The following is a 10,349-nucleotide window of genomic DNA, read 5'->3' as shown; positions in this document are numbered from 1 at the left end:
CGGCGGCGGCGGCGGCGGCGGCAGGTACTGTGAGCCCAGCCGGTACCTCCGGAGTTAACTCCTCCCCTGCCGGCCCGCAGCCGCCGGACCTAGGACGCAGGGGCAGGACGCGGGGGCGGAGCAAGTCTTGGCAATGGTGATGGCCTGGGGTTGGGGACCCTACCTTTCCACCTGCTCCCCCAATCCCCCCTCAGAGCACCGGTCTCGTAAGCGCCAGCGGGGAGCCGCTGCCCCACCGTGACCCTGAGTGGACCTGGAATTTGGAAAGGTCAGTGTTCCAAACCCATGCCAACAGCCGGAAAGGAACGACCTTCTTAGCGCAGCCTGTCCTCACAGTTGCAGGAAGTTCTTCTGGGTGTCTAGCCCGTAGCCTTTGGTTAAAACAGCAGTGCTTTCTCCTGTCTACTCTGAGGAACCGGGGTAACTCTCTTCACATCTCCTTTCTCCTCTGTCCAGTCGGAGTCTGGAAACTTTTGGTGGGGCCCCTGGTCTGCAAAGATAGCTGGGGACCAGGATGGATTCTGGGGCTGAGGGAGGGAACATTCTGAGAGGCCGGGGTGGGCAAGGCCTCTCTGGAAACGTCCCTCCATTCTTCCCTACTTACCCTCTCTGAGAGGAGGGAGCCACCCAGATGTCAGTGGGGCTCCTATCCCAGGGGTCCCTGGTTTTCTCTGGGCTGTGCAAGCCTCCAGGGCAAGGAGGAACAGGACCCTGATTTGAGATTTTCTAAGATGTGGGCCTGTCCCCCATCCTTACATTTTCTTCTTGGAATTCCAGGGCCCCTTTAGTCTTCAGAAAAACCATGAGGATGAGGAGGTGCCCCGGCACTGGGAGGGGCCCCAGCCTGGGCTAGGCCATAGGGCGTGCTGGGTGGGCATCCTGCTCCGTGGTCCTTGGGCCCAGCTGGGTGTCTGGCTGCAGCCCCCAGCACACACCCAGCCTTCTCCCCCACCATCTGCCAGGCGGGTGCACGGGGAATGCAGATGAATCTTAATATCAGCCTGGGCCAAGTGCGTTGAGGGAGACAGATTCTGCAGGACTCAGACAGCATCACCGAGCCCCCTGCCTTCCCCAGGCTCTTGGGGGCCATACCAGGAAGCTGCAGCCCGTCGCTGGTGGGGGTGGGGGTGTGCTTGTCCAGTCAAGGACCACCAAAGCCAGGAGAGGAAGGACAGATAAATCCCGTCCAGCCTTTGAGCCTCTGGCGTGGCTGGGAGGAAGAAGCTGCCGGCCTGAGCGTGGTGGACAGCTGGTTCCGGTCCTGGGTGAAGGCAGAGCCAGGCCCACTGCTGTCCGTTTCCAGAAGGTCCTGTCCCCGGGAGGGCACTGTGACCCAGCAGAAAGAGCGCAGGCTCTCAGGCCTGACAGTCCCGGATTCCACTCCAGGCCTGACTGTGTGACCTTGGGCCGGTTGCTCTGCTTCTCTGGTGCCAGTGTCCTGCTCTGTTGTTGCAAGAACTAATGAGACAAAATGCAAACAAAGTTCGGGCGCGGTGGCCAGCGGGCAGCGGGGAGTGCGGCGAGGGAGGTCCTCGCTTGGCTGCGTCCCACAAGGCGGCTCCGGCTGACCTGCCACGCCTGCCCGCTCAGCTGCTCCTGCCTCTCACTTCCCTCCAGTTTCTCTTCTGCATTCATCCATCAATCACTGGTCAGCCTGTCCTCAGAGCCAGGCGCCAGGCCAGGGGCTGAAATACAGAGATGAATGGGGCACCATCCCTGCCCTCAAGGCTCTCGCTGGCTACGGGAGACTTGAAAATCAATGATTGTAAATGATTGTAACTCAGTGCGGTGAGTGGAATAACAGATCCCTGTGCCGGGTATTAAGGGTGCACCGGGGATAGAGGGGAGCGGGAATGTCAGGGGTGCCTTCTGGGAGGAGGTGGTGGAGGAGCCGTGAGGCAGATTCTGCCAGGCGAGGGCAGGTCCTGGCTAGGGACAGTGAATGGCCAGAGCCTGGAGGCCAGTGGTGGACGCCATTTGCTGCCTCTGGAGGGCAGGAAAGGGAGGGAGAGGAGCCGCAAGCTGGGACAGCTGACGAGGGGCTGATGTGTGAGGTCAGGGCTGAACCCTTCCGTTCATGAGGAGGTTTTGAAGGGCTTTAAGGAAACTGTTTATTACAGTTAGATTTGCATTTTAGAAAGCTTTCTGAGAAATTCACTGCAGGGAGGACAGACTGAGGCAGCCAGTCAGCAGAGGAAGGGGGCAAGGAAAGGCAAACCCACCAGGATTTGCTTGTTGCTGAGATGAAGGAAGCAGAGGGGGAGGAGGCAAGTCTGACTCCTAAGTTCCCCATGGGTGGGGAGACAGGTGGGTTCCAAGGAGAGGGTGGTGGGATCGCCCTGGTCATGCCAAGTCCAGGTGCTGCTGGCTACCCAAAGGCAGAAGAAAGTCTAGCCTGGGGTGTAGGGGGTATGGATGCCGGAAGAGGAACCAGGGGCTTGGGTGGAGGGACCTGGGCACCCTGGCACTTAAGAGGGGGCAGAGGAAGAGCACTCTTGAAGGACTTGGGGCAGGGACAGCAGCCAGCCAGGCAGGCAGGTTGGTGGATTCTGGAAGCAGCAGCAACAGTGGGGCTCTTAGTGTGGGTGTGCCAAGGAGAATGGGGGACTGTGCCCATGCAGATTCTAGCGCCCCCCCCCCCAGGAGCATTGTAGATGGGAGCCCTTTTTCTTTAGATAGCAGCTGTTGACTGTATAATTCAGAGGTAGTTTCCCACCTCAGTGGCTGAGGAATCACACCATCCCCACCACCAGATATCCAGTTATCCTTCACCTCCAATCAATTGGTCCCTTCTAATTTCCTCCTTCTTCTTCCCCTCTGGTAATCACATCCTGTTGTCAGAGTCTAAGGGTTTGTTTTGTATACTCATTTGCTTTGTTTTCCTTTCTAGTCCATAAATAAGTGAGCACAGACAATATTTGTCTTTCTGCTTCTGACTTATTTCATTTAGTTCCATCATCTTGTACAAATGGAAGCATTTTGCCTTTTTAACAACTGAGTAGTATTCCACTGCGAGTCTACACATTTCTTTGTCCATTTATCTGTGTCCTCATCATTGGGCACTTGGGTAGTTTCCATATCTCAGCGATGTTGAATAGTGCTGTGATGAACATAGGGGTGTATACATCTTTCCAAATTGGTGTTTTCAGGATTGCTGGATCATATGGTAGGCCTATTTTTAAATTTTTTGAGAACTATTTTCCTTAGGGGCTGCATCAGTTTATATTCCCACCAAGGGATGAGGGCTCCTTTTCTCTACATCCTCATCAACACTTATTTTTCTTGACTCTTGGATGACAGCCACTCTAGCCAGAGCAAGGTGATATCTCATTTGATTTGCATTTCCCTAATGATAAGCAGCAATCTTTTCATGTACTTGGTGGCCATCTGTATGTCTTCTTTGGTGGAATGCCTATTTAGATCCTCTGCCCATTTTTTAAATCAGGTTGTTTTTTTCTTGTTGAGTTGTTTATATACTTTTTGGATATTAAGTCTTGTCTGGTATGTGGTTTGCAGATCTCCCATTCAGCTGGCTGCCTGTTTTGTTTTGTTTTTTAAAGACTTATTTATTTGTGCATACAGAACTGGGGTACAGGCCATAGGTTCAGGGGTGGTGAGAGGCTTCACCAGAGACAGAGTGGGGAGCAGAGCAGGCAGATCAACGAAGTACACTGCTGAGGGGAGCAGCGGGCGGGTCAGGAGAGGTCTGCCATGCCATGTGGTCACCTCTGGGGCAGGCGGGGATCGAACTCATGCTGTGGTGGTTTTAGCTGCTTAGTGCTGTGCTGTAGCCCACTGCGCCACCAGGGAGGGCCCAGGCTGCCTGTTCTTTTAACGATGTTTTCTTTCACCACGCAGAAGCTTTTTATTTTGATTAGCAGGACCATGTACTTTGCCCTGTCCCAGGTGACGCCAATGGAGATGGCCTCTGAACTTCTGAACTTCATATTTGATGAACTCTGGTGTGTGTGTGGGGGGGGGGCAGGGGAGGGCATTGGGAGTGAGGGAATAAGCAGATCTCAAAGCAGCAGAGCAGCGTGGCAAGGTGACTTGAGACTCCCTGGCAGCTTGCTCCACTGTTGGCACCTAGTGCTGCTCCCCAGGCAGGAACATAGAGCACAGACACTGACTTCTGTGCAGAGCACAGAGCCGGAGGTAACACCCAGGCGTACCTGCCATGGAGGTGGAGGAGCGAAGGTAACTCCCAGTGGGCGCTCAGGCACTGGTCCCGCCCCTCACTCCAGCCTCCCCTGAACCCACCCACTCCTGGATGTCAGTTGACTGTGGCTTGGCCTCCACCTTGCTCGCTGTCACCAGCTCCCATCTCCCCGCTGGAAGAATCCTGTCTGTATCTCTTCCTTCCTGCCTCCCAACCCAGTGCTGCAGGACAGAGAACCACAGTGGGGGCCTGATCAGTGCTTATAGGATGAATGGGAAATGGGGTTCCTGATGGTTTGAAAAGCAGAGAGTGGATGACCAGCTGGAGCAGGGGGAGGAGGGAGGCAGGAGTAGATCATTACTGTTAATGATCGCTCATGTTTACCTGACAATATGAAATTTTAAGGTGTTGACTTTTACAGGCCACTGTAGGAGCCCAGAGGGAAACCCTCAATCAAATGAGGGTCCAAGGACAAGTCCCAGAGAAATGAGCTTTGTGATATGTGGATCAGCTCAAGTGGGAGGGGAAGGAAAGAACCTTCCAGGCAGAGGAAGCAACTCAGGCAAAGGCTGGAGATGAAAGTAAGTCTGGGAATGGGGCTCTGATGAGGACGAGATGAAAGAATCATTTGTTCCACAAATAGTTCTGGAGTGTCTACTTTTATGTCAGGTCCTGGGCTGGGTGGGGGGTATAGCTGGGAGTGGCGAGACTGCGGTCCTTATTCACAGGGAGGATTGGGGCTATGGGAGAGATAGAGGCGAGAGAGCTAAGCACAGGAAAACTCAAGCTCTGAGGTACTGGCAAGTGGTATGAAGGAAGCACAGCAAGTTCAGAGAGAAACGAAGCGTGTGTGTGTGTGGGGGATCCTAATGCCGCTGGAAGGGGTCAGGAAACTGCGGCGAGACGCAGCTGTCTGGACAAGGAAGCCTTGGCTATGTAAGAGGGTCGGGGGGGCAGAGGGTGCCTGGGGGAGACTTCCAGGCAGAAGGAACAACACATGCTTAGACCGTGAGGCCAGGGAGTGGGTGCTTTGGAGGCGCTGAAGGAAGTAAGTGAGGTCAAGGAAGGAGAGAGTAAGGCAGCCAGAGAGGTGGGCAGGCGCTGGAGGGCCCAGGGCTTTATGGGCCTCGTTAAAAGTAGTGGTTCCTTAATCATCGTATAATTAAGGTGTTTTTGTTTTTTATTACAGGTTTTAAGCAAGGGTCAGGTTTGCACTTTAGAAGGATCATTAGAGAGATCACTCCACAGCAGTGTGGAGGGTGGCTATGAGAAGGCGGTGAAATTGGAGGCTGGGAGGTAAAGGAGTCTGAAAAGACACTTAAGAGGAGTTGGACTCCAGGACCTGGAGGTGGAGGAGTCAAAGATGACCCTCTGTCAGGGCACAGGACATAACCAGTTGGTAGGCAGAGGGGCAGCACCCCCTCCCGGACAGGTATGGTATAGGTGCTTCTGGGTGCTCAGGTGCAGTGAATAGCTAGAAACAGAGTGGAGCTCGGATGGAGGGAGTGAAGGGGGGGGTGCACGAGCCCCAAGAATCAGCAGGGTGAGTGTGCAGAGCTTGCAAAGGAGAGAGTGCAGCAGGGGTGCACCCTGGGGCTGCTGGGATCCACCCACAGGAAGGATTCAAGTCTAGAAGGGGCCTCTGCTGGCCAGGGAAGGGGAGGCAGCTGGAAGGCCCCTGACTCCAAAGGCCCTGAGAGCCCTCTAACACCCCCAAATGTGCACACCCAGGCTTTGAGGCGTCCTTTTGTCAATGCCCCTACCTCTCACAGGACCTCACCAGCCCAGAGGGAGACCTCCTCTGTCATGGTGCCCGTGTATGCTCTGTAGAGTGGAAAGTGGGGAGACTGGAGTCTAGCAGTCCTGGGCTAGGGGTCTGGCTCTAAGATCTGCTGTCTGGTGATCATGGGCAAATATCTAGTCTTTGGGACTGTTTCCCTGCCTATAAAAGAGAACCATGCTGCCAAGTCATGGGGTGTAGACTGGGGTGTGGGAGCATCTGGATCTCTATTATCACATAATACACCCTGGTCTTTATTACAAGTTCTTCGATTGAGCTGGTGGAAAGGGTTTAAAGTGTTGAACGGAAGGAATCTGGTGATGTTCCTTCCTGCTTCATCGCAGCATCTTTGGAGGTGAGAAGCAAGGGGGAGAAAACATGGCCAAAGCTGGACCGCTTAGACTGCAGGGCACCTGGCAGGTAGCCAACACCTGGCACCAACCAGGTCACCTGTCCTCCACCTGTCCCCGACCCAGGTCACTGTGGTTAAGATATCTCCAGCAGGGGGCGACAGAGAGCTCACCAGGGTGTGTCTTGTAGGAGGCGCGTGGGGTCAGCGCGCCACCTGGTGGTCACTGGTGCGCCTCCCGTGGGCGCATTTTCGCGCGGCCTCGCGCCTACTGGGTTCCCGGGCTGCTCAGACCCTTTCAGCTCACCAGTGCCTTAATCAAGAATTCTTCAAAACAAACAAGAAACTAAAAACGAGTGGCATGTGCTACTCAGAGGCATTATTCCTCGAGGAACTCCACCTCTGAAGCAGGTCACCTATATCCCAATCCTGAATTGGGAGCCCTGTGCCATGGGAAAACGTGTCTTTTTCTTCCATGGTTTTGTAGGGTAAATTGTCAAGGTTTTCTCTGCTCTGGTCCTTGGCATCTAAGACCACACCTGTGGTCTTCTGCAAGTGCCTGATGGTGGACACCTGGAGTAGGGTGCAGGCACGGGTAGTGGGCACACCTGTGCTGAGAGGCCTGGTAGCACACCGATTCCTGAAACTCACACCCCTCCAGGGCCTTGGACTCTGGTGGAGACTGTCCTCAGCCCAGATAACTTGAATCCCACGCCTAAAGGCAGCCTCCTCCAATGTGGGGTTCTGGACTCCACCCACGGGGGGGGGGGGCAGGTACCTAGAGCCTCCTCATTGCCATCTGGCACCTGGGGCCAGCGCGCTCCCCTCCTGCAGGAAGGGTCCTGCTGTCCGTCTCCTTAGAACCTCAGGCCCAGCTTTGCTCCAGCCCCTTAACCCCCAACCCCACCCCTCCTTGCCCCGGCCTCCCTCACTGCAGGCTTCGGGACTCAAGGCTCTGGCCTCTTCCGCCCACTCTTTTCCCAGTCCACAGCTAGAGGGAGGCCATTGCTCAGTTGCAAACTACTGAGAGCCCCTTTCCTGGTTAGAATCCCTGGAAGCCTCCAAACTCACCAAGGCAGGTAGCAGGCCCTCACTGAATGTTACCCCAGTTCTCTTATTTAACCACACAGTCCGATGAAATTGCTTCTAATTTTGCAGAGAAGAAAACTGAGGTTCCAAGAGATAAGGTAACACCCCCCGCCCCCACCCCACCCCGCAAGGATCCACAACTAAAACTTCCAAGCCGGCGGTTGAGCCCAGGTGACCCGGCCAGCAGAGCCCAAGCTTTTCTCAGTGCTCTTTATGGAGGGGGGCGGGGGGCTCTCGTTTTTCTTTTTAGTAGCACGGATGAAGAACGTTAACTTTTATAAGAATGTTTCTTTTTAAGACTTTTATTTCTAGGAAGGGAGACTGGTGTCCCACAGATGCAAAGTGCCCCTTTAAAATGAGGCCATTCAGGAAAAGGAGCGGCTCTGGCCCACGAGGGCGCAGGGTGAGAGCGCAGCGCGGGGGTACCGGTGGAGAGTGGGTGCGGAGTGGGGCGTTGGCAGGCCCCATGCCCTGTTCCCCAGAGAAAGTTCAGGCTGTGTCCTTGCTGGCCCCACTGGCCCCTCCAGCTGCTTGCACTTCCCCTCCCCCCTCATCCCTTGCTTTTCCCTCCTCCCCCCTCCTTTCTTCTTGTCTGGGAAACAACTGCTGCGCCATGAGAGGGTTCACCTGGCCCAGGCGCCATTGCCTTCTTGAAGCTTTCCTGCAAGGGAATCAACACTCTTCCCCCACTGCACCCCCATAATGACCTGGCCTCACAGCATGGTGGCACTTGTCCACTTCCCTGCCCTGCCCTGCCCTTCCCCAATGTGAATGCCCAGAAAATAGGGACAGTCCTCTCTGTCCAGCCTGGTACCCAGGAGGTGGTCAGTTAACACATGGGCCAGGAGGATACCCCCGGGGAAGCCGGATTCCAGCTGGGCGGTATGGGGGGGGTTCTGGCTTTCAAGGGGAATGAGGGTGTGGACTTTGGGGTTGGCGGTTGATAACAGCATGGAGAGCTAGGGAAGGCGCTCTCCCGGAAGCAGATGCCAGGATCTGCTCAGGAACTCGTTATCTGCTGAAGGAGGGTGTCAATTTAAAGAGAAGCCAGTTTATTTAATGAATGATGCTGCCATATCCCACATCCGTCTAGAAGAAAATAAAGCCAAGTCCTCCCCTCCCACCCGACATCACCTACATACACAGTAGAGCTCAGATGGATTAAAGGTTGAAAATGAAATACAGACCAAAAACGATTAGAAGAATAATTCTTTACTCTTGCAAACAGAAACCCAGAAGCAAAGAGAGAGTAAGAGGATCTGGTTAAAGAAAAAGTATTCCCGAGTAGCCAAAGTTTCCATAAACAAAGTAAAGTAACTGAAAAAATATTGCAACAATATCCTTAGTATACAGATTTTGTGGAAGTAAAAGAAAAAAATGTGTGGACGAATCAAAAGTAGTTGACAGAACATATATATATATAAAGAGTTGGCCTGAGTAGACGTCAGTGAAATACAATTTAAGACAACAAATCGTTCTGGATTTGTGTGTTTTTCAACAAATCAATAGGTCTAGTTATTTGAGAACAGTTTTAGAATTATAGAAAAAATTGGGCAGACGGTACAGAAAGCCCCTGTCGGCCCACGCCACACACACAGTTCCCTACTATTAACAATTTATACGGTACACAATTTGTATGGTACAGTTTGTCTGGTACACGATTCAAGAACCAATATTGATCTTTGATCATTACTACAAGTCCAGAGTCCACACACATTTGCTTAGTGTTTGCCTAACGTCCTATTCTGTGGCGGGAACCCCACGACCTCCAGCCTCGCTGGGCTCCGTGGGGCTCTGACCCTTCCTCATTGGCCTTGTTTCTGATCACCTTGATGACTTGGGCTTGCTGGGTATTTGTAGACTGTCTCTCTGCTGGCATTTGTCTGGTTGTGGGTTTTGGAGGGGGACCATCGGGGTTAGGTGCTATTTCAGCACATATCAAGGGTACACATTATCGTCAGGGTTTATGACTGTCCATGTTGACCTCACTCATGGCTGAAGCTGTGCCAAGTCTGATTTCTGTGACTTCTTGCTTCTTCTAGAGAGGAGGCTCTCCTCTTGAGAAGGAAGTAGTTTTATGCAGCCATCATTAAGGCTTGGCGAGGGCGGTGTATGTGCCCCCCTCTTTTAGGATAAAATAGTTACGTGATTTATTTGGAATTCTGCACAGGGGACTTGTCTCTTCCCCACTTTAAAATTTATTCAAACTGATTTATGTAAATCAGTGTGGACTTAGACATTTGGTTTTGTACACAGATATATTTTGTGCTTGGGTTATAATCCAGTACTACTCATTTATTTTGTTCGATTGTTGTGATGAAGTTTTTGCCCTTCATATTGGAAAAACTACAGGAGTGATTAATAGCCAGAAGTGCTGGCTTCCACCTTGGAGGTGGAACTGCTTGTTCTGACCTGGAAGTGCAGGAAGGGGGAAGAGGGAGGATGGAGGGATGTGTGCTGTCCCACCCATTTCTGTATAAGAAGGGCTATCAAAAAGGAGGGGGTTGGCCCTCCCTGGTGGCGCAGCGGGTTAAATCACAGGACTAAGAAGCTAAAGCCACTTCCGCATGAGTTCAATCCCTGCCCCGGAGGTGACCACATGGCGCGGCAGACCTCTCCTGACCTGCCTGGTGCTCCCCTCAGCAGTGTACTTCGTCAGTCGGCCTGCTCTGCTCTCCACTGTCTCTGGTAAAGCCTCTCACTGCCCCTGCACCTCTGGCCTGCACCCCAGTTCTGTATGCATCAATAAAGAAATCTTTAAAAAAAAAAAAAAAGGAGGGCCATCTATTATCTATCTCTCCTTATCTATCATCTGCCATCTGTCATCTTTATCATCTGTCCATCTGTCTATCAATCCTGTCATCTACCTGCCTATCTGACTGTATCTGTCTCCCGACTGCCACACTGACCCATTCTGGGCCCATTCTCCACCCAGCGGGCACCCCAGGGGTTCTGTGCAGCCTCCCTCTCCT

Source organism: Condylura cristata, unplaced genomic scaffold, assembly GCF_000260355.1.
Source record: "Condylura cristata isolate star-nosed mole 26May11 unplaced genomic scaffold, ConCri1.0 scaffold00017, whole genome shotgun sequence".
NCBI classification, from domain to species: Eukaryota; Metazoa; Chordata; class Mammalia; order Eulipotyphla; family Talpidae; genus Condylura; species Condylura cristata.
Note: the sequence above shows the minus strand (reverse complement) of the source record.